The sequence below is a fragment of the Homarus americanus genome, unplaced genomic scaffold (assembly GCF_018991925.1).
Source record: "Homarus americanus isolate GMGI-L3 unplaced genomic scaffold, GMGI_Hamer_2.0 scaffold1640, whole genome shotgun sequence".
NCBI classification, from domain to species: Eukaryota; Metazoa; Arthropoda; class Malacostraca; order Decapoda; family Nephropidae; genus Homarus; species Homarus americanus.
The window spans coordinates 437,545-461,925 of record NW_024741924.1 but is presented as its reverse complement, the minus strand read 5'-3'; the positions used below and the strand labels follow the sequence as shown (position 1 = coordinate 461,925).

General features: G+C 38.5%; 1 protein-coding gene across 2 annotated transcripts in view; it reads right to left on the bottom strand.

Moving 5' to 3' along the window:
• LOC121876414 (substance-K receptor-like) overlaps positions 1-24,381 on the bottom strand; it is a 201,526-nt gene that overhangs the window by 127,278 nt on the left and 49,867 nt on the right. The window contains exon 2 of one of the 2 annotated variants that reach the window (XM_042381499.1): positions 15,833-15,909. The gene's annotated coding sequence lies outside the window, so the exon portion shown is untranslated. Of the gene's footprint in view, positions 1-3,536; positions 3,716-15,832; positions 15,910-24,381 lie in introns of those variants that run through there. The other variant, XM_042381500.1, reaches the window with a different exon arrangement.

Here is a 24,381-nt window from a genome sequence, read left to right as displayed (position 1 = left end):
AAAGATTATCAGACAACAATACTGTAATATACTGTACTGTGTGCTCCTGTACCTATTACAGTGGAGCCTCAATACTGGGACATTTTTGGTGTACAGTAGTTTCGAGTCTCCAGTCCTGTATCCCCTCTTCCCCATTATAGAACGATGTATCGTAACAATTATATTTCACTGTAACTATCGGTCCCAATCTCACGAAATACTGAGGGTCAACTGTACTCGTATATGGAGTATGTACAGTCAGATATGTGTTATGTAAATCTTGCTGGAAGTTGTCAATCTCACAAACCGCATCATTTTTTACTTTGTTTACAATTTCCTCAAGTACTGTTTGTTAGCTTGATCTTTATTGCCATTTACTTTCTTGTCTGTGTGAAACAAGACCCAGACACACAGTGGTATTGGGGTTGGGTCTTGTATTTGAGGAGGAGTTGGAGATAGTCAGCAATAAGTCAGTCACGTAAGGAGATCTCACACGCTGCAGGCTGGCTCAATCTAAATGTGATGTTAGCCTCTCTCGAGCATGGCTGAGGCCAAACCATGACGTGCGTGTCCCAGTGGGCTTGTTTCTGGTCCTTTTGGAGATGCTGTTCGGAATATGGTGCCTCCCACTGGATGTCCACTTTAGTTACCCCTGGATCATGCACTCTATACAGCAGGCCAGTAAATGTTGGATGTTATGGAATTCCAGATATTGCTTATATCCAATAATGCAGATAAACCGAGTTTCGGAATCCATCTTATTTCTTTAATAAAACGCCGTCGACCGGACTACCCAGGACATATATCAGTAACGGTGCAGGAGGTATATGGCAGTGGAGGCACCAAGGTAACCTATCATATATAGAGATGTTCTACTTTTGTGTGAGTGGAAATTCTAACTGGCTATAGACGATCAAGTAGAATCATCATTATAACCTAACCTAACCTAACCTACTTAAGTTATGATTTGGTTTTATTATTATGGCAAATGACATTCTTAATAAAACAGAGTCAATTTTACCATAAAAAATTACTTTCCATTAAGCTGTAACAACGAAAACAAAAAGTTATCCCTATTTGGCCAAAACGTCAGACCTTTTGAAGCCAGTTGAACATAATGCAAATGAGATGAACAAATTGTCTCCAGAATTTAAAAAAACAACAATAAATTCAAGTAAATTCCAGTAAAATTCCACCACCGAATAGAAGTAAAATATTCTCCACTAACGGGTAAATGACCGGGGATGGACATAAATAAAAAAAAATAATAAATAAATAAATAAGGAAAATGAAGGAAAGACAAAGGGTGAAGGTTATGTGGGCAGGTGGCAGGTGGCTAATAAGGCTGTTGGCTGAGAGTGTTGTCAAGGAAAACTAAGAGTGGCTCATAGTGCTTCTCCCTGGCGTGTAGAGCCAATATACTGTATGTACCAGGAGCTCGGCACCATCCTCGTGAAGGGTGACTGATAAAACGAGTAATGGATTCACAATATTTTTTTCTCCTTTTAAAATATTATTCAAAATTCTGTATAAAAGTAATTGATGGGAAGAGAAACTAATGTATTATATATATAGAAAAATAGAAAAAAGTAACATGATTGATGGGCTTTTGAAGAGGAAGGACATCTAGGAACTTGTTATTTGTGATACTGGTGTAATTTTTTGATGTATTTCCTCTCACAAGATTGGGTTTTTCCTCACTTTGTAGAGGCAGCGGAGAGAAGAGGGTTGTGAATGTACACTTTATGGTGGTTGTCTGTAGATAAATTAGTTTTTTTGTAGATTTGGTTGAGTCGTAAGAGAGAGTTGTGAAGACTGTTCTTGGTTGAAAAGGAGATTTCTCGTGAAACTCTCATTATAACGGATTTAACTCAATATAAACCGTTTGTTGGAGGTTTCACATATAACGGACTCTTGATATAACGGACTTTCATATCTTTAGAGTCCGTTAAATAGAAGTTTCACTGTTTGCAGTTTTTGGTTACTGGTAGAAGATCAAATTGCCTATGTGGGTCAGGTCGTATGGAGAACTGTATGTATGTATGTATGTATGTGTATGTGTGTGTGTATGTATGTATGTATGTATGTATGTATGTATGTATGTATGTATGTATGTGTATGTATGTATGTATGTATGTATGTATGTATGTATGTATGTCGTGGACCACTGCACCACCACCACCAGCTTTTCAGAAACTCCCATGGATGTCACTGAACACAAGCACACCTGTACACCTGTTGATGCAGCACGAAGCAGGAGTCTCACCTCAGAGGGAAGATTTGCTATAGTAAGAGGCGGATCAATTGCCACTCATCCATCCACCTACACAGGGGATTATCTTCGTCTGATTATCACTTTAGATTAATTACGTATTAAAGTTTGACACTAAATGACCATTGGCTGGTAGTAGTAGTGTTCGATACAAGAGATTCAGAAGTCACCTGGTTGTGTCATTACCTGTCTCGTTGGATGATAGAATGAGTCTTTTTTTGTTCTATGACTGACGACACACACTCGCGCTATGACCCGAGGACTCATATTTATCTTCAAGGTAGAGACTTTATTCCTTTTGGTATGGGAACATGTTTATTGAAGCTGCTCATCAGGTATTTTAAAACCTTCCAAATTAATCTTCTCAGCATCGTTTAATTTTTTTTTTAAACAAGTGAAGCGAATTTATGGAAGCTGTAAACATGACGGAAAATTAATTGTAATGAGAACCAATTGAACGCTTGAATAAATTAAAAAAAAAACACTGGTATATTTCAAAACAATTACTACCATATCTTGGGATTTTCCTGTGTAATTCCTGAAGAAAAAAAAAAGAACCTAACGATTTATATCATTAATTCAACTGTAGGTACTGTAGGGGTTAGATCCCAGGCCTGGTAATACTGTCCTTGATAAGACTATTAATGGTAAGTAACCCAGCACCTTCTTGAACCACTACAGCACAACACAAGAAACTCATTGTCTCACCCTTAATATACGACTGCCTCTAAATCCTGAAGTAGATGATGTATTATACTTCTACCCGATAGCTTAGCCGTCATATATATATATCACCAGAAAGAGAAAAATTCCTGTGTTTTTCCATTTATTCTTCTTTTTGTTACAGGACAAACTATTCCACGTAAGAAAACGTAATCACATGTATAGTGTAAACCTTTATTTAATGGACTATATTTGCGAGGTTAGTCCGTTAGATCAATGTCCGTTAAATATGAAACTTTCTAATAACGGACTGTGTGTAAGAGGTTAGTCCGTTAGATCAATGTCCGTTAAATATGAAACTTTCTTCTAACGGACTGTGTGTAAGAGGTTAGTCCGTTAGATCAATGTCCGTTAAATATGAAACTTTCTTCTAACGGACTGTGTGTAAGAGGTTAGTTCTTCATATGGAGGTTTCACTCTTATTAATTTCTTTCACTTCTGAAATACATGACTGTTATGAGGTACTCAATATATCCTGCTTGTTTATCATGTTAACTTATTTCTCTTTTGTGAACTGATGATTGAACAGTATTGAACATGTACACAAATATGAACACTTCACCTGTTTAACGATGATGTACTACGTCCATAACAAAACAGAACGCAAGCTGTTCAATGGGCGTGCAGTAGATGTAAACTGTTCAACGGGGAAATAGTAGATCCAAGCTGGCTGACGGGTGTACAGTATAGGTGAAGGTACAGCCGGGTAGGTGTAGGTGAACTGTGGCGTGGATGTAGATTGAGGTAGGTGGACTGTGGCGTGGGTGTCTTAGAAGGTCAAAATAACAAGTGGTTCCAAGGCTCACGCACTGGCCTCCTTCTTCCTCCTCCCCTGTCTTTGTTTTACATTTTAGGTCTGCTAGCATCCTCCTGCCCATCCTTGTCTTGGAGGAGCAACTCAGAAGAGGCTTTGTACCAAGATGCTTTACCAGTAATTGATGGAATCTCAAACGAAAACTGATACTGGGTGATATCAGGGGTCATTGTTGTTACTGAGGAAGGCTGCTGAAAGATCTGGAGGGAATGTCATATATGTCCGTTCCTCCACTAACCTACACCTAACCTAACCTAACCTAACGACCCGACCCGACCCTCGACCCGACCCGACGCGCGACCTTATGTAAGTATTCGTACGAAGTCTAAGAAAAATATTGAAGCACTTCGAAATATCTAAGATTTTTTAAAATATTGTCTCAATTTGTATTTAAGTGGACTTTTACGCCTAGAAGCCTTTTCTCTCTCTCTCTCTCTCTCAACACCACACACCTAGATGAAGCCGCACATCTATCCATCTATCTCCCTCTATCCTTCAACAACGCACGAGTAGATGAAACAGCCTAGTCAGTGATAGATGAACAGGTCCAGGACGCGTCACTGTCGAGTATCAAGTATTACCAGTGTACCATATAGGGTCAAGGCGAGGTGTCTGGCGCTCGCTTCCCCAGGTGGGAGGTCGTCCATCCTGGTCCTAACCATACGTGACGTTGTATAACCTTATTGACCCGGAGCCTGAGCCGTAACGCACTCATAACAAGGACGTAACACATAACACGGCTGTAACATCGAATGACTCAGCCGTAAAATATAACACACAGCTTGTACACACACACACACACGTACACGTACACACACACACGTACACACACGTACCTAAGTCCCAAAATTAGTCTTCTTGAAGTTGGCTTTTAGTCACCAAAGTTTAGTAAGTAATTAAGTGCTAATTAAGACTTAATGTTGTCCACAGCCCCAGGTCATGTGGCATAGGGAGTGGGGTCAGAGTGTAGGGAGTGGGGTCAGAGTGTAGGGAGTGGGGTGAGTAGGGAGGAAACGAGAGAGGATGGAAGATAAGGTTGAGAGGGAAATAAGTGGGAGGGGAGTGAGAGTAAGAGGAAACAAGTGAGAGTAAGAGGAAACGAATGAGAGGGAAAGAGAGAGAAGATGGGAAGTAAGGTTGAGAGGGAAATAAATGGGGTGTGAGTATAGGGTGGAGTGAGTGGGGAAGAATGTGGGAAGCAAGAATGAGAAGAAGATACGTAGATGATAAAGGGAAAGGAATAAAGAAGAGAGGAAAGGAAATAAGAGTGTGAGGAAGAGGAGTTAAGTGAGAGGGAGGAAAATGAGGGAGGGGTGAGAGGAAATGAAAGGGAGGGGAAAGGAGGTGTAAGAGAGGGAGAATAATGATGGGAGAAAGTGAGGAGAAGAAGACTAGGGTGAAAGCGAGGAGGGAAATGATGGGCTAAGGAAGAGGATAATGAACTAAGGAAGAGGATGATGAACTAAAGAAGAGGATAATGAACTAAAGAAGAGGATGATGAACTAAAGAAGAGGATGATGAACTAAAGAAGAGGATGATGAACTAAAGAAGAGGATGATGAACTAAGGAAGAGGATGATGAACTAAAGAAGAGGATGATGAACTAAAGAAGAGGATGATGAACTAAGGAAGAAGGATGATGAACTATGGAAGAAGACATGGGGGAGCTTGAGTGTTGGAATCCTTCAAACAACCTTTGTGATTATCATTCCTTATCATGTGTCTTAATTCTTCGGAAAATTGTTAATGGTCGTTTCAAGAAGTGGACTGCACTCGAGCGAGGTGCTGTGTCACTCTAGTGTGAGTCTTTGAAAGTCTTTCTTAATTACGTTCTATTGCGGACCAGTCAGCCAATCACAGAATTCCTCGGGGGGTCACAGCCTTGAGGTCATTGGTCTTTACAGGAAACCAGTTAATATTTTTAGGTTGTCATGTTTATAATATACACGTAGTTTGAGGACCTGTTCGTCTGGCTCTCCTTCGCCCAATGAGCTATCATGTTTAATAAACTCTTTAACAGATCCACATTACGTTTCAGTATCAAGTATCATCTGACAGTCAGACTGTTGGTACTGTACGATGGTAATGTGTGTGTACCTCTCACGGGCGTTTATATATGCAGTACTCTCCTTAACTCATACCACTGACAAATAATAAAGTAAGATATTTATTTCCAAGTACAAGTAAGAAATAAGAGTCTACAACACAATAGGATTTTGCCTTTTAATCAGATTTTGTGTTGCGTCGCGTGGTATTGTTTTGGTACACTGGGAAGACTATTAAGTGTTTAAAGAGACACGTGTTTACGAGTATTCACACGTCTAGTGGTAAAATTACGAGGTAAGTTGAGAAGGAAAACAAAACAGTGGCGACTCAACTCCGTCAAATTGGTTCATCACGTCAATAAATGTAAGAGTCGGAGGGTGAAATTTAATTCTCGTTATGTGTAGAAATAAAAGACAAACTGTGACTTATTTTATCACCAGCAGGGAAAAGGCGTGTGGTGATCTGGGGGTAAATAATCCTTGATATATTTTCTTGAGGGAGATAATTCTAATAAACTTGCTTATATTCGTTATATTATTGATAAAAAAAAATGATTTATTTATTTTTGTTTGGTTAAAATTCCCTTAAATAACTGTTTATTTTATCATAGTGTTTGTTCTTATGGCCATTTAGTAAAGGAGGCACTATTAAATCAAGTCTTTTAGGTTCATCAAGTAATTAATCCACAAATACTTCAAGATGTTACTCCATCACCAACCACGTTTATCATAACCTAATTTCTAAACAGCCTCATCTTATGTGATTTCTTTGTCGGCGAAAATTGACTTATTTATTTATACATGTAATGATTTATTTACCTCTAGAAAGTATCGTTTGTTTTCTCATCTTATAAAACTCGTAAAAGTTGTTGTAGCAAACACTCGACTCTTGAACCTTAAGTTGATATTTATTTTTCTCGAGTGATAGTTTCTGGACATCATGGCGCACCGACGGGCTTCTCCTTACTCTTTACCGCTCTCTTGTTTAACTTAATACGAGAGGATAATTATACCCTAGGCACTATAGGGATAAAATAATACCTGAAGACATTATTGGTATTACAGTGAACTCTTCCTATAAAGGACTTTTCGCTAGGTAATCCGTTAACTGTTTTTTTTTACATGTAATATTCCTTCTATATAGCGGACTTCTTCCGTTAATATACCCTCCCTATAAAGGACTTCTCTCTCCATGTAATCCGTTAACTGCCCCCCAGTTCTATGTGATATACCCTCAATATAATGAACTTCCATCTCTATATAGTTCGTTAGATGGAGGTTTCTCATCTAACTGACCCTCGATATAACGGACTTTCATCTCTATATAGTTCGTTAGATGGAGGTTTCTCATCTAACTGACCCTCGATATAACGGACTTTCATATTAGGTTAGCGTTCGGGTGGTTAATATTTGGGAGAAATAAACCGGGGGATGGAGATTCTTCAGGTAGAAACATGTTAATAATTACGCTGAAATAGGTAAAAATAATTAATGACATCACCCCCGAGGAACGCTGAGATAAAAAGCTCCGCCCACCTGTTATGACGTACCCATGATGGAACTCTGTGATTGGCTGCCACCTGTTATGACGTACCCATGATGGAGCTCTGTGATTGGCTGCCACCTGTTATGACGTACCCATGATGGAGCTCTGTGATTGGCTGCCACCTGTTATGACGTACCCATGATGGAGCTCTGTGATTGGCTGCCACCTGTTATGACGTACCCATGATGGAACTCTGTGATTGGCTGCCACCTGTTATGACGTACCCATGATGGAGCTCTGTGATTGGCTGCCACCTGTTATGACGTACCCATGATGGAGCTCTGTGATTGGCTGTCACCTGTTATGACGTACCCATGATGGAGCTCTGTGATTGGCTGCCACTTGTTATGACGTACCCATGATGGAGCTCTGTGATTGGCTGACTAGGGTTAATAAAAGGTTATTTATCCAGAATAGTTCAATATTTACATTTTAATTTACGTATCTTTTATGGACAGTATACCTCTTTCATGACCCGAAGATTAGGCAACCCAGCTTATTATTATTATTCACCGGATGATTAAAACAACCTGAATGCAATCTGGTGGGAGTGAGGTTAGGTTATGTTAGGTTAGGTTAGGTTAGGTTAGGGTGTTTAATCGTCAGGTGAAATAAGCTTGAGTGTCTAATGAGCAGGTAATCCTATTTTTGACTTTACTGCATTATTTCCTGACATACATACATCCACACACACACATACATACATACATACATACATACGTCCACACACATACATACATACATACATACATACATACATACATACATACATACATACCTAAAGATGCAACACACAGCTCCTTCACACCACGACGTCTATTTAAGAATTTATTACACCATGTGATTAATATACACAGTAAGTTACCTGTACCTGGTGTGTAAGGTCTTAATTAGATTCAGTTTACGTCCAACACCATAACACAGTAAACCCTCGTTCAAGTATTCCTGATCCACATAAGGTCTGTCTGTAACCCTGTGTAATTAATTTAAGCTGTAGGAGCCTCGACGTGAGCTGTACTGTATCATTAAAGCGACTGTAATGATGACTATGTATACTATAGGCAATTACCCCCGTCCCATACAGGTATTATAGCAAGGTTGGGTTATGTATCATAGTTAACCTTTATGTATTTCTGACTGTAAGAGACGCAAACGTTTATAATTGATACATGACATATATATATTTTTTGAGTAATTATTATTATTATTATTATTATTATTATTATTATTATTATTATTATTATTATTATTATTATTTTATCGTTGTTCTGCAAGTTTAAGTTCTTCGTATTATTATTTATTGTTACTTGTGTCGAAATTCATAAATACTGTAGTGAATCAATTTATATTTCTGGTCTAAAAAAATGGTATCACCAGTTAACCAAACTCAAAACACAATTATTAAATACCAGGATGATGGGTTCCCTCACCTGAGACAGTCTCTGAGGAGAACGAGTCAATTATCTCAACAGGTAGTAAGTTTTACCTGAGAGGACCACTCAATTAACGTCTCTGATAATTCACCTTTGATGTGTTAAGTATATGAACTTCGATTACACAAAACCAATGATAAAGTGAGAGTATGTATGTATGTACTGTACTGTATGTCCACACCACACCACACCACACCACACCACACCACACACCACACCACACCACACACCACACCACCAGGGCTCCCACAAAGCAAAACCTTGAATTCCCCAAACTAATGTGAATATTTCCCGAGAATGAATAATATTAAAAAAAAAATCTTTTAATTGAATTATTATTATGCATTATATTAGTTTTTCAGTTTTATAAACATTTATGCATAAAAACTCTCTCTCTGATACACGCACTAGCAGGCAATAAATTAGTAAGTTACTTATAATGGAGAACTTAACTGTTTTAAAGAAAAAAAGCTCAAATGAAGTCTTAAACCCTTAATATGCAAAATACATTCTTTTGTAATAAGTATATAATTCACTAATCACTGTTAAACTTAACGAAATTGTAGTCTTTGGAATAATAATCATAGGTCCTTTCATAATAATCATATTTCCCGCAATTTCCGACCAAATTACCATTTTCCTAGATTGTCCATAAGTCCACTCAAATTTTCTGATCTAGGAACCTTTTCCCCCAAAAGTGGGAGCCCTGCCTCCCGGTCCGTATCGGCCTCTCGAGTCACCTCTGACCTCACCAACGAAGGTTCCCCCCCTCCCCCCCCTCAGAACACATGAACGGTTAAATAGCAATTTGGCCACTCTACCAACTTTCCTACAACTGTAAATTCTTACTGTACAGGTAGTAGGTAGTAGGCAGCTACCAAACAGGGAGGTACTGCCGCCTGGGAAGATAGTGGAAGCATAATGTAATGTATTGTCTAATGGTAGACCCTGCTGCCATATGGCATCACAAAAATTGTGACCAAGTTCCAGGTTGGTGATCTGACTTTCTGCCTCATTTACACACAATTGCAGGGTCTCAATTGCTTCTCTTACCATTGACAACACAACATACATACTGTATATTGTTTCTCAATATTTATATTCTTTGTTTTTGTATTTATTTATGGACTTCACTATTATATTATTATTATTATTATTATTATTATTATTATTATTATTATTATTATTATTATTATTATTATTATTATTATATTTTCGTTAATCCTGAAAAAAAGGATGAGAAATTTCCCTCATTACATAACGCCACGAAAGAGATGCGTCGTCAGAACCTCACTTAGGAGGTGTGCGGTTACTACATCACAAAAGAGGTACCCATTCCCAAGGTAGGTAGATACCTACCTTGCCCGTACCCATCGCTTCGAAATTGGTGTGCAGTCGCAACGCTACAAGAGAGGTGACCGGTCGTAAAAATCCCTTCCCCTCAAAAAAAAAAAATAATAATAATAATAAAAATGTTATTATCATATCACAAACGTGGCCCGTGGGCCACAGGCACCATAAAGTACAAAAGCTTTTGAACTTTATGGGAACTAACTACAAGTATGACTGACCCAGATTAACAGCACACTCACTGAGGCCAATTCAAAATTTGACCATTCAGAAATAATTAATGAAGTTGGAATTTCTAAATATAGTAAAACTTTACCCCAGTTCATTACTATAGTGATGAGGGATGGTGTGATGTAGTGATGATGGATGGTGTTATATGTAGTGATGATGGATGGTGTTATGTAGTGATGATGGATGGTGTTATGTAGTGATGATGGATGGTGTTATATGAAGTGATGATGGATGGTGTTAAGTATAGTGATGATGGATGGTGTTATGTAGTGATGATGGATGGTGTTATATGTAGTGATGATGGATGGTTTTAAGTATAGTGATGATGGATGGTGTTCTACGTAGTGATGATGGACGGTGAAATATGTAGTGATGATGGATGGTGTTATATGTAGTGATGATGGATGGTGTTATATATAGTGATGACGGATGGTATTATATGTAGTGATGATGGATGGTGTTTTATGTAGTGATGATGGATGGTGTTATATGTAGTGATGGTGGATGGTGTTATTATGTAGTGATGATGGGTGGTGTTATATGTAGTGATGATGGATGGTGGAATGCAGTGATTATACCTGGTGTTATATGTAGTGATGATGGATGGTGTTATATGTAGTGATGATGGATGGTGGTAAGTACAGTGATGATGGATGGTGTTATATGTTGTGGTGTCATTCAGTTAACTAATGTGGACAACCCTGCCGTGACACCACAAAACACCACACCACACCACACCACACCACACCACACCACACCCTCAAATACATGTAGTAAGGTCCCAGACGAGATATACGAGTGTTACTGGCGCTGTTATCAAGAATAATGTAGCCTGTTTTACGAGACTAATTTAATTTTTAGACCACATAATTACCTCTGAGTGTGATGGCGGTAAATGGGAAACCTTGGCCCATGAAACTAACTCAGACGAGGGCTAGTTGTTGAATATACGACAAAAAATTATGGGGGTTAGTTATATCTGTTTGTCCACATTGTTCAATAGTGCGATGAATTTACACACACACACACACACACACACACACACACACACACACACACACACACACACACACACAGCTGACAATGAAGAAATAAATGTATACGTTTTAAGAAAAGAAACCGAGGGAAGCAAATGTTTCAGCTTACTGGGCAGCGTCATGGTGAGGGCGACAAAATTCTCCAAGATTTTTCCAGCGCGTTTACTCAGGAGGGCCGGAGAAAATTTACTTTCCACTTAACCCACACTGAGGTCGTGAGCCTGGGAACGCCCTCTGGGGATAATATGTTTATTATTATTATTTTTTTCTTTTTGAGTCAACAATAACAATATTACCAACAATAATAATATCAACTGCATGTTTGGTAGGGGCATGGTGTGTGTGTGTGTGTGTGTGTGTGTGTGTGTGTGTGTGTATTATCTAATCATAAACATCATTCAGAACAAAGTCCAGGGCAGTAGAGTGTAATTTATTATATTTATATAAGTTAAGAATTGTAACTTGAACTCGACTGATGGAAGTATAAACAATCTGATATTATGACACACACACACACACACACACACACACACACACACACACACACACACACACACACACACACACAGAAATATACAAAAATGCTTCCAGTTATATAAGTACATACATTTCCTCTTCCAAACTTTGTTACTGTTGTTGTTGTAAATTTAAAAAAAAATGTGTTTCATGTAGTGTTCACAAACTGTCGACCTCAAAACACGTTAAATGAAAATCTATCTCTTGCGTCTCTTCATGATCGCTGCTGTGGAAAATCTCTGGAAATTATCTTAAGTCTTCACAGTGATGACTCCACCGTACACAACACTGCTGACTTGGCTAATATCTTAAACCTGGATCGAGACTCGGAAACACACACACACTGAATCTTAATTTTTATACTAGGTTAGGTTTAGGTTAGGTTAGGTCAGGTTAGGTCAGGTCAGGTCAGGTCCTGGATACACTTAACCTAACCACACATATCTGGCGTTCGAGGAAGTTCAGTATTCGAATTAAAAGAACTGTAGGATTTATTAAACTAGACCCATCTTTTTTTAATGTTCCGTCCATAATAAATATTAATTATCTCAATAATTATGAACACCAACTTTAGTTTGAATCAGTTCACTGCTTCTGGTGATGAGTTATTATAAATGGTTTTCTACGCCGGCAGCCAACACGATTGATCACTGTAAAATTAATAATAAGGTAATTGACCGTGTAATTATTAATATAAATATTTAGTAAAATTAATTAAAAATCAGCCTAGTGGTTCAGAGGAGGGTGTATGATGATTGATGGGTGACATGGTGGATGATATTGGATGGGTGACACGGGATGAATGATACATGATGTATGACACGGGATGGATGACATGTGATAGATGACAAATGATTGTTGACACATAATGGATGACACTTAATAGGTGACACGTGATGGATGAGACATGGTGGATGACTGAAGGTCTCTATTATAGGACCAGATATTACACCGTTCTCCTGGGTGTATTAAGACTGTACATTTGCTATTGAAGATTATATTAGGTTGAGGGTTTTTTGCTTAAGTCGGTCACTCCAAATATTCTCACACGTATTAATTGCCTGGCTAATAAACTATTATGGTTGCTTTATATCACCTCTACACACTTTGGAAGCCCTTCAGCAGTACCCGGGGAGGGGGGAGGGGATAGGCCGCTGCACTGATAATGATGGCGGCGGTGCAGATTTTTTTCATAATAGCTTTTGCGAACTCTTTCTCAGATACAACTATTGTCTCTTTTATTACTGAACCAGACAACCACTGGCAGCCTCCGTCACACTGGTGCTCGCTGGCCACCCATCACCACTTAACTCGCCATTATCAACACTCTCTCCTGAGTTATAATAGATTATTGTGTTAGGGTGCAGTACCTGCCGCTACACGGGACACCACCGTCTCCCTAATGCCAAAAGTTTCGCTCCAGTCTTCTTAATTTTATTGTTTTGCTCTAAGTTCTTTTAACTTTCAGAGATTATTTTACTGTGTGTGTGTGTTACACACACACACACACACACACACACACACACATATATATATATATATATATATATATATATATATATATATATATATATATATATATATATATATATATATATATATATATATATATATATAAGAAGTAGTATGTAGGTAAGTGGGAGTGCCAGAGTGCCAGCTCCGGCAGGCTGCTCACACCCAACAAAGGGATCTTTGAGGCGTGAAGGCCAGAGAGGCGTCCGGTGTGTCGGGCGATATTTCTGATCTCGGCAAGTTATCTAACCCCGGCCAGTACTGACCCAGGCAGCTGCTACTACAGTCTCTCCTCGCACACTAACTGATGCTAACCTAACCTAACCTTACCTTACCTTACCTTGCTTTGCCTTACCTTATCTTACCTCACCTTACCTTACCTATTTTAGGTATAATTTGCATGTGTTAGGATGATAAAAGATGGTTTAAATAAAACTGAGCAAGTTTTACCTTGTAAGAATAAAAAGCTATTCCTATACAGTATTCCTATTTGGCAGAACCATCAGTTGTTTTTTAAAGCTTTATTAGCTATTATCCCTATTTAGTGTGACACACACACACACACACACACACACACACAGGAGAGGGCAAAGATTATCTCCCCTAACTACTCGGTGTTATCGTCTCCTTGTGCCAGCTCTGTTGTGTATGCTGTTGAAGGTTTAGTTTTGAGTTAAGCTTTATAGCGAAGTATTTAAGAACATAAGAACATATGAATGGAGGAAACTGCAGCATTTCCTCATTAATTCCCAAATTCTTATATTTTCTGAATATATTTTGAGGTTAAATTAGAACACTGGTAAAATCTTAGGTTTTTTATTATGAATTCATGCATGCAAGCGCACACACACACACACACACGCGCGCGCGCGTGTGTGTGTGTGTGTGTGTGTGTGTGTGTGTGGGCGCGCGTTACATGAAAGGACACACCGAACTGTTCACTAATGATAGGTGGGGTATGATCGAGGCCAGCCAGGGCATCAGCCGGGTGAGTCTGGCGTCAGTGTTTCATTCTGGCTCTTGTGTCAACCTTTAGTGAGTGTCATATAATGCCTGTATGACACAGTACAGTGGCATTGTCATATCATGTCTGGCCGACACAGTGTGGTGGCTGGCAGCCAACAATATGAAATAAATGCTAATAACCTCTCGCGACCTAAAGTGTGTGTTTAACATTTTCGACGTTTTAAAATTAGTTTCAAAAGGCCGCCCACAACAGCCACAAAAACTAATTACGTTCTTCATTTCTAAGTATAGGTAATTAACAAACAGTACAAGGTTCCTATAAAGGGATGACTGTTTCTCTGACAGCTTTAAGACGCTGACATATTTACCTTACGTTGACCATATGTGAACAGCTTCCATAACACACACCAAAGACACGCTGTAATTTACGGAGATGAAAGAGAATTTATGTTATTATATATATTATAACTATACCTGCGAGTCTGTGAAAATAAATATTACTTCTCTTACACCATATCTTATAAAGTTTCACCTCTGTTGATGTTAGATGAATCGTGTTATTTTTTTTTTTACTGTTAGTTGATATACAGCAGTACCCTGGAGGTGTTGTGACGGCTTCATCATAAAACTATTTCCAGTGTATATAATTAATGCTGCAATTTTACCCTGGAGGACACTGTTAATAAGAGCTTACACATAAACATACCGGTCATCATGAAACCGATCTCTTATTAACTGACGGTGAACGATTCATTTTATATTAATAATTATAAACATGATATCGTAGATGTCCTGGCACAACATTTTACACTAATTGCTGATGACAATACAGAAAACCTACATTGTGTCACGTGTCACAGACGGGGCCATGTTATCCACAGGTGACCATTGTCCCTGTAGTGTTCATCCTAGACTTGTGTGGTCGTTCTCCCACAACAACGTTAAAAACACAAAGCTGCTTTACATGTCTCTCGGAATAAATCTTCTTAAATAACTTTTTGACTTCGCTGTTTACATAAGGGGAACCATCTCTGTTCTGGATCACTGTCGTTAAACAAGATTTGCCAGTTTTCATATTCCATCCAAAACTAAACTGAGACGCTAAAACTTCCCTCTGTGTGGAATAGCTTACCCGTGCGGCTGGTCAAATCACCAAATATAAATACTGGCAAGAGATCACAATCCTGAAGAAGCGTTTGGCGAATAAAAATGTCACAAACGAATGCAAAGCTGTGAATATATGTTGTATATCCCGAGTCTGCTCAACATGGTACAGAGACAAAAGGTTTAAGACCCGTAGACTATATATACTGTCCTCAACCCTCCTTTATGAACAGACATAAGTAATACAAATAAGGTGATTAAACCTTACCTGTATTTATTGTGGTGTCAATACATTAATTACTTACCTGATCAATTAGTGGATCACTTTCACCTGTTCTCTAACCTCTACGTCTGCCCACACGCTCCTCTTGTAATGATATTTCTGAAATGAACCAAGAAATAATTCCTTAGTACTCGCGTTCCTTTGTTTACTCTTATCGCTGTTGAAGTAATACTATATAAAAAAATATCTTGATTCTTTATGTTATTTATACCACCAGAATCCTCTAGCATTTTCCATGATTAAAAAAAGTGTTCGTAAATCAGTACTGCTCTCCTCACTACACCTCCGAGGGGTCATTACACTTGATAATTATTATAGGAAATACTCATCATTAATTAACCCCCGCCCGTCCCTCCCCTATCTGTTCCCGTTGTTATATAGCCACGAGATATGTGTGATTAGAATTCATTATCGTAGGTGTAAGTTATCTTGTTCCTTCCTCACCTGTGCTAAAGACTGTTTATTACAACAGGACGGTGGAGAAACATTATACCGGTACACTAGTGATTGGTTTTCAACAGCAGAAATGTAGGTCCCTCCATTCTGATAGTTCTCCTCCTTCTATTCCTCCTCCTGATCTTCCTCCTCCTCCACCTCTTCTTCCTCCTCCACCTCTTCCTCCTTCCCCATACTCCTTCAAAAGTACTTCTAAAGCCTTTCTCATAATCCATTCATTTAGTCAAATTTCATTTCATACAAGTGTTATTTTCTTGTTTATATCTGGTTATTTTAATACCATATACACATTTCATATTTATATCCTCTATGGCACGTATAAATCACATCTGAAACGAACCATGAAGCCAATAAGGGTAAAACTGATTCACAGGGTCCTGGGGTTCTTCCAAAAACTAGCTTCGAGGTTGTATAAATATGCAATTTGGCTTCTATCTAAAAATTGACTGTACCATCACTCTTCCTCTTTCGTTTATTCCATTTGGTGATTTCTATGCATGTTGTCATCTATACGAGTTGTTCCCTTTGTCTCACTCCTAGTCTGTGTTAAGAGACTTTGTTAGTTAACCGTTCAGTGCGTCGTGGTTCTCTTGTCCTTCATTAGTATGCATTGGTAGGTGTCATCTTGTTCCTATGGCATAATACACCAAATATTCTTATGTGTGTGTGTGTGTGTGTGTGTGTGTGTGTGTGTGTGTGTGTGTGTGTGTGTCACTCAATAGGGATCAGAATAATGTTTTATTTTGTTTTTCATAATATAATGAAAATAAATTATGATCCAATTTGTTCTCTTGCATTGACGACATCGTCTATACTCTCACAGAATAGCCAAACTATACCTGTATTAGATTAGATTAGGATAGGTTAGGTTAGGTTAGGTTAGGTTAGGTTAGGTTAGGTTAGGTTAAGGTAGGTTAGATTAGGTTAGGTTAGATTGAAATATTATTGCCGCCATTCGTTCACAAATCTCATTTAAACAAACTTTGGACAGGAAAGACGCAAGTGTAAACATATTGTATACACTGAGACCACACCTGCATGTCTCTCGTGTGCAGGAGGCGAGTGTAACACCAGTAAAACTATTCATTTTGGATATGTGAAATAACCACTTCCACCGTTCACTAAAATGAGATTGTGGGTTACGAATCGGAGTTCATTGTGGCATCAGTGGTCAGGAAACAGTGAGGTATGGTGACTATTAAGAGATAGCAAGGGGTGTGATTTAAAGCCGTAAAATGGAGACTTTACATCAGGAAGAGTGAATGGATAAAAAATAAGAGTACCTGTGTTTACCTTTGGTTTCGGCTACCTTGTTGTATATGAGGAGGAGGAGAAGGGGAGAAGGAGGGAGAGGAGGAGCAGGAGGAGAGGAAATGGGAAAGGAGGAGGAGGAGGAGGCTCATAATGCATAAATAATAAATATTAAATAAACAGGTTGGAGTAAGTAAATATTAAACACTTGACGAGCTAAGATAAGACGCTATCGTAGAAGGAAATAAACTCATCTACAGGAGAAAGTTATGTCGATGAAATAAATCAGACGATAAACTACAATACTGTGATGGTGCTGAGAGAGAGAGAGGGAAAACATCTTGAGAGGAGGAACAAATACCACGTATCAGTCGCTCCTTGTCCTTCGTGGGAACATGATTCCTCCTGAAGGTGGATATACGCATTTTTTCCTGAAGGTTAGGAGGAAGGGAGGGGGATGGGGAAGGGGGGGGGGTATTACGCTTCCGGGAACTCGAGAGAATCTGATAATTAACCAGATCCGTTGTGGCTAAAGCAGAGGATTCAGGATATTCGGGGATATATCGTGTGTTTGAACTAAAAGGAAAGTATCCATGCGGGTGTTAAGGCAGCGAGAGAGGTGAGTAAATATGGTGGCAGCAGAGGTGGAGTTTATGATTGAAAAACACAAATAACAACAAGAATTCGTCTAAGAATGGAAATCCGAGAAGAGGAGGAGAAGGAGGAAGGAAGGGAAGGTAGGAAGGGGAGGAAGGAAGGGGAGGAAGGAAGAGGAGGTAGGAAGGTGAACGAAGGAAGGGGAGAGAAGAGGAAGTTAACACAAAGGAAGTGAAACAGCAAAAAAAAAAACTCACTACATATACTACAAGCAACAGTGACAGTAATAATTGTTTCGTGGCATAAAATTAAATAGAGTGAATGGACGTTAAGCTCGCGTAAACACTCAGCTTAATGTGGTAGTGAATGTGATGTATTAACGTGAATGTGGAAGCCTTCTTGTTCATTAGGTTAAACTGAATGTAACTTGTGGATATTTAGGAACATGTTTGCCTTTATACTCTTGATCTCATTCTAATCCAAACCTAACCTAACCTAATCCTAATCTAACCTAACCTAACATAATCCTAACCTAACCTAACCTAACCTAACCTAACCTAACCTACCCCCCCCTTAGAAAATGTGGGTTTAATAATTTTTGACAGGTATGAACTTTCTTCTTTTCATAAGGGTTCAGGGTTTGAGGGTTCGGTGGGTCAAAGGTTCGTATACCGGGGTTCGGTCGAGGCTTCTATATATCTCTCCTCCTACTCAGACTAGATAGTGTTGACACTTCGGCGGCGACTCTGACCAGCGTTACTATAGACTTAACCACAATTTTTATTCCAACCACAATTTCATTCCTCTTCTCGTCACTTGTCAGGTAGAGGCTGAACACAAATGAACTGCCAAAACACAATAAATACTTCATGTTTGTGGCGTGATCTAAGCAATGGGTCGCAAACGTCTTAACATTAACGGGCAAACTACGATCTAAAATCAGCGAGGAAAAAAAAAAAAAAGATTGTCAGTTTGGACAGAATTAGGATTGTTTTTTTTTTGCCATTGGATTTATTTTACTTCTTCATCTTCATAGGCTTCAAAGATGCTTCTAAATATATATCATAATTTATAGTTTATTTCTTGGGTCAGTTTATATTTCTTGGTAGGTTGAGATGGTGAAGGAAACTAGGCTGCTATCTTCGTTCTGTGTGCGTGTGGTTGAATAAATTATCTCAATCTGTTTTATCGATTATGATGATTCCTGCTACAAATTGGATGTTGGATATCGAGAAAAAAATTCTCATGAATTTTGGAAAGGGTGACCCAAAGATTGCATTTACAGGTGTGTGTGTGTGTGTGTGTGTGTGTTAACAAAATGCTATCTATGTATACGTAATGAGCACACGGCCAAAAGCTGGTGAGTAAACACGATAACATCCTGGTGACTGTTGACATGCCGCTTCCCAGAGGACAGTCCATCTCCACTGACACTGTAATCAACGCTAGAGGTACACTGTCAGAAACCAGTATCTTCCCAGCCTTGGTCGGTGACTGAATAAACCTGGAGAATTATACTGAAGGCGTAACCGTGACTACATCTGGTCAGTTGGTACACCTGACTGGATACAAGCTTCGAGTTGTTCAGGGAATGATGGCTCGAATAGTGGACTTGTTATTGTTGTTGTGGAATACTGATAATTGCCTAACTTCTCTCTATATATGTTTTTAAGCTTCTGACTGGCCAGAGGCGTTCATGTAGGTCATCATATTAAATATACGTGAATAGTGTCACAGAAAACCTGGACTACTGTAACCTAAGGCTTAAAAATCTTTGTTTTCGTTTTAAATGGAAGGGTTGGGTGATATTATGATATATTCTGAAAATAATGTAAATGTCAACATTAGTTCCAAAGAAAAACAAATAATCTAAAGTTACTTAAAACAACAGTAACGTATTAAACTATACAGATGAGAGGAAAACAAACATTATAGTAATAAGTGTAAGTAATTAATAACTTAATACACCCTGAAACTAAATACATATATTCCTATTTTCTTTGTCTATTATATTATATCGTCACTGTAGTATATATCCATAATACATATATAAACACCTATAGTAAATATAAAAGTGTGAATTGGTGTCCGATTTTTTTTTCCGCGCTGGTCAAGCCCAGACCGAGGGCCAGCTAGGCCCCCGGAGCTTGACCAGCACGTTCGTGTTAGTATTATCATCTAGACTTAATTATATGTTATAAAGTCACTTCTGAGTATTTCAATGTTCTTTTTGATACTATTTACTTATTGTAACCTGAATGTTAATAAATAAATGGCTTAAGGAACACGAAAAAGAACCAAATCAAAATGGAATTCCACAGAATCGTGCTTCGGATGGCTCAACTTTTCCGCGATGTAATCACCAAAACTTGGGAAGATAATTTTTCTAAGTCTGTACAAGGAAAGTTGGATTAATGTGTTTACTTTAGTTTTGTAACATTACTTAACTGTGGCGCGAGATGCTGCCTGAAGTCACACAAATCTCGACCTAACCTGTGTGTTTCCTCCCGATAGCTAGAGTAGGTGTCCGGTCCTAACCTAACCTAACCTCCCTACAGCTAAAGTAGGTGTTCGGTCTCAACCTCACCTAATCTAACCTAACCTAACCTCCCTATAGCTAGACTAGGTGTCCGGTCTCAACCTAACCTAACCTAACCTAACCTAACCTCCCTATAGCTAGACTAGGTGTCCGGTCTCAACCTAACCTAACCTAACCTAACCTAACCTACACAACTTTGAATGTATTGTCAGTATTTTATTTGTTATCGTAATTGTTTTGAAATCTCGTGATCAATCATTAAGTGGATTTAGATTAATATTTATTGTTATTAGTGAGAGTTATAGTGTTCACAGCTCCGGGATTCACAATATGCTTGTGGACTCATCTATACCTCAGTGAGAAACATGTATACCTCAGTGAGACACATGTATACCTCAGTGAGACACATCTACAGCACATTCCTGGTCTAGGTTAGTGGTCTGGTCTCATTGGTCTTAAGTAACATTCGGTCAATTTGGTAAGTTGGTCTGGGTCTGTTGGTACTTACTGTCTTTTATCAAATAATTTACTCTAAACATCTAATATTCCTTTGTAATTTTATAATTATCCTCGAAAATTGAAGGTGTTAGTTTTCTATAAATAAATACTTAAAATTTCTGAACATGTAGTTTTCATAATAATGTTGTTAAAATATTTCAAACACAATGACCCAGATCGTCATTTTGTCAAGATAACACAATTATGAGAACGTGACTTAAAGGCCAAATTACCTTACAGAAGTAAACAAAATCCCAGGAAGTAAGAAGATAAACTCATTTAATTAAAACGGGTCTATTAGGAGGTTTAAGTTGGGTGAAAGGGAGAAGTGAGAGGACTAATGAGGTCATGTTTCATTCAACCAAAGGAGGGAAAACAGGTATGGTAGGAGGCGTTGGGTTGACTGTATCACAGACCAACAGTGCTACGAGGTTGATGCTTAGATAACACTGTTCATATGTCGTGTTTACTCGTATGGGTTCAGTGGCTTATGTTGTCGACCCATTAATTGATGTTTACAGTAACCAAACACCTGAATAGGTTAACAGTAACATAATTACGTGGATGAATGAAGCTGTTGTATTACGTGGATGAATGAAGCTGTTGTATTTCGTGGATGAATGAAGCTGTTGCATTACGTGGATGAATGAAGCTGTTGAATTACGTGGATGAATGAAGCTGTTGCATTACGTGGATGAATGAAGCTGTTGCATTACGTGGATGAATGAAGCTGTTGAATTACGTGGATGAATGAAGCTGTTGCATTACGTGGATGAATGAAGCTGTTGCATTACGTGGATGAATGAAGCTGTTGCATTACGTGGATGAATGAAGCTGTTGCATTACGTGGATGAAAGAAGCTGTTGTATTTCGTGGATGAAAGAAACTGTTGCATTACGTGGATGAAAGAAGCTGTTGCATTACGTGGATGGAAGAAGCAAATTGAATTAATTTCTCAAAGGTTTTAGAATCACACATAGGCAGACATAAAACATTGGTTCCCAGTTGCTTTGCCTTCCCACTGGTGGCGTGGTAGTTGCCTCCAGCCTGATAGAACAGAGTGATAAAGATTGATGATGGGGCGAGAGGGCGCTAGAACAATGAAGTGTCTACGTATTCCAGAGTGGTATTCCCTTAGGCTGAAGAATAAAGTATTTATCCAGTGTGTTACCGACGTTGACTAAAGGATGTAAACACGATGAATGATAATAATAAAAGCCATACAGGAATTGTGAAGTAATTGTAAATATAAATGAATGGTTTAAATAACACGTGAAGAAATCCAACCCAAATTGCTGAGATTTAATCGTAAAAAAGAATAGATAGTCTTCACGAGTCAGGAAACCCGACAAGATTAGGTACTTGATGTATGGGTGTGTATAGGGAGGAGCTTCATTATACAGTGGCTTGGTAAAGACTGATTATACAACCTGTGTGTTATGACTCTTTGACTTGTATCACTGGGTAAGGTTTTAATCCGAGAAAAATAAATATTTACTGTACTAAGGTAATAAGAGGCAGCGAGGTTTAGTTCGTTTAGGATGGCCAATATTGACGCTAGACACAACTTTGAAAGGTCACCACACTCCATGGAACTTTCTACCAAAGTTTTAGTAATGCTGGACGCTGCAGCTGAGATCAGAAGGTAAGTATAGTGGGACGTGGGCTGGTGGCTGTGTGAGGAACCAACACTCACGACGGTACCTGAAGCCAAGTGTCCTGAGTTTTCAAATATATCGAGGTTCCTCCTACCTGGGATGAATCTTATGTGCACTTATGTTACTGTAAAGTCACATAGACGTAAAAACTCTTGGTGATGAAAGGAGACGGTATGCAACCATTGATGAACTTCTACAGTGGAAACTTTATATAATCATGATTTTAGCAAGACGGCAAGTACTACACTATTGTCTCGTGGGATCTGTTAGCTACCTGTTGTTGACCACTGTCCACTCAACCTGTTACAGAATGACGTATTAATGACGTTTGATGTTCATTCTCTAATATAGTTCTAATCCGATGTTTTTGGGAAGAATTTACAGTCTAACATTACAGCTGAGAATAAGTCACATCTGGTAAATATTATTAATCAAGTTGATAGAGGACTTCAAGAAGGGAATACCATTTAAAACAGTTCAGTGGATTGTTTTTTTTGGTTTAAATCTTTGAGTTTTGTTCATGTAAATTTTCTGATTAAATAGATGATGTGAGGAGAGATGCGTAGGAGATGTATGAAGAGGTTGTAGTGGTGAGAAAGACATAACTGAGAAACATTGATCATAAAACGTAGAGAAGATGATAGGAGAATAGAGAATCAAGTGAGAGAATGAGGAGGGAGGTTCGTTATTAAAGTTGGATATATTATTAAAAAACAAAAAACAGAAGCCTTGAATTTGATGTAAAACCCTGGGGGATTTTTTCATTCCATGGCCTCAGTGTTTAATGAATTCAGGTTCTCAAGCTACCGAACCTGCTGAAAAAAAAGGAAAAAAATCTGAAATTAACGCATTGTTGTGGTCGTTGGGGAATGGACTTTGAAGTGTTAAAAGTTAAAGTAAAATCGAGGAAAATAAACTACCCAAAACTTTTTCACTCTCTTGGACCTTTTGATCTGATAATTAGGAAACATATCAAGTGCAGTATTTTTTTTCAATAATAAGAACAAAAATAAGTTAAATCACCAACATTAGCTTGAGGGTACTATTAAATTGTGCCTCTCATCTTTCAATATGGTGAAAATTCTTCTCTCGTTCTGTTTTTTGGGAGATTGAAAAAATACCTCAATGTCCCAGAGAGAGAGAGAGAGAGAGCCGGAACCTGAAATTGCTTAAAGTGTGGAAACTGCGGCACACGGGAGGCGGAGTGAAGCAGAAAAAAATAAAATAGTTGAAAGTTGTAACGTGGTGGAAGAGGACATCTAATTTGTGGCGGTATGATTAAGCGGTGACGTCTTGTGTGGCTAACCTAACCTAACCCAACCCAACCTAACCTAACCCAACCTAACCTAACCTAACCTAACCCAACCCAACCCAACCCAACTTTTCCTAACCTAGCCTCATTCTAACCTATAAATACGACCCTGTTGTTAACCAAGGATAATACCTATGTGTGTGTAATGAACCAGTTAAGAAGTTCCTCTGATCTAATTAGTGTTAATACGAATCCTTTCCACTGGTTGTTTTTTTTCCGCCTTTTACCTGTTTCACCTGCCCGGGATAATTTGACCTCCG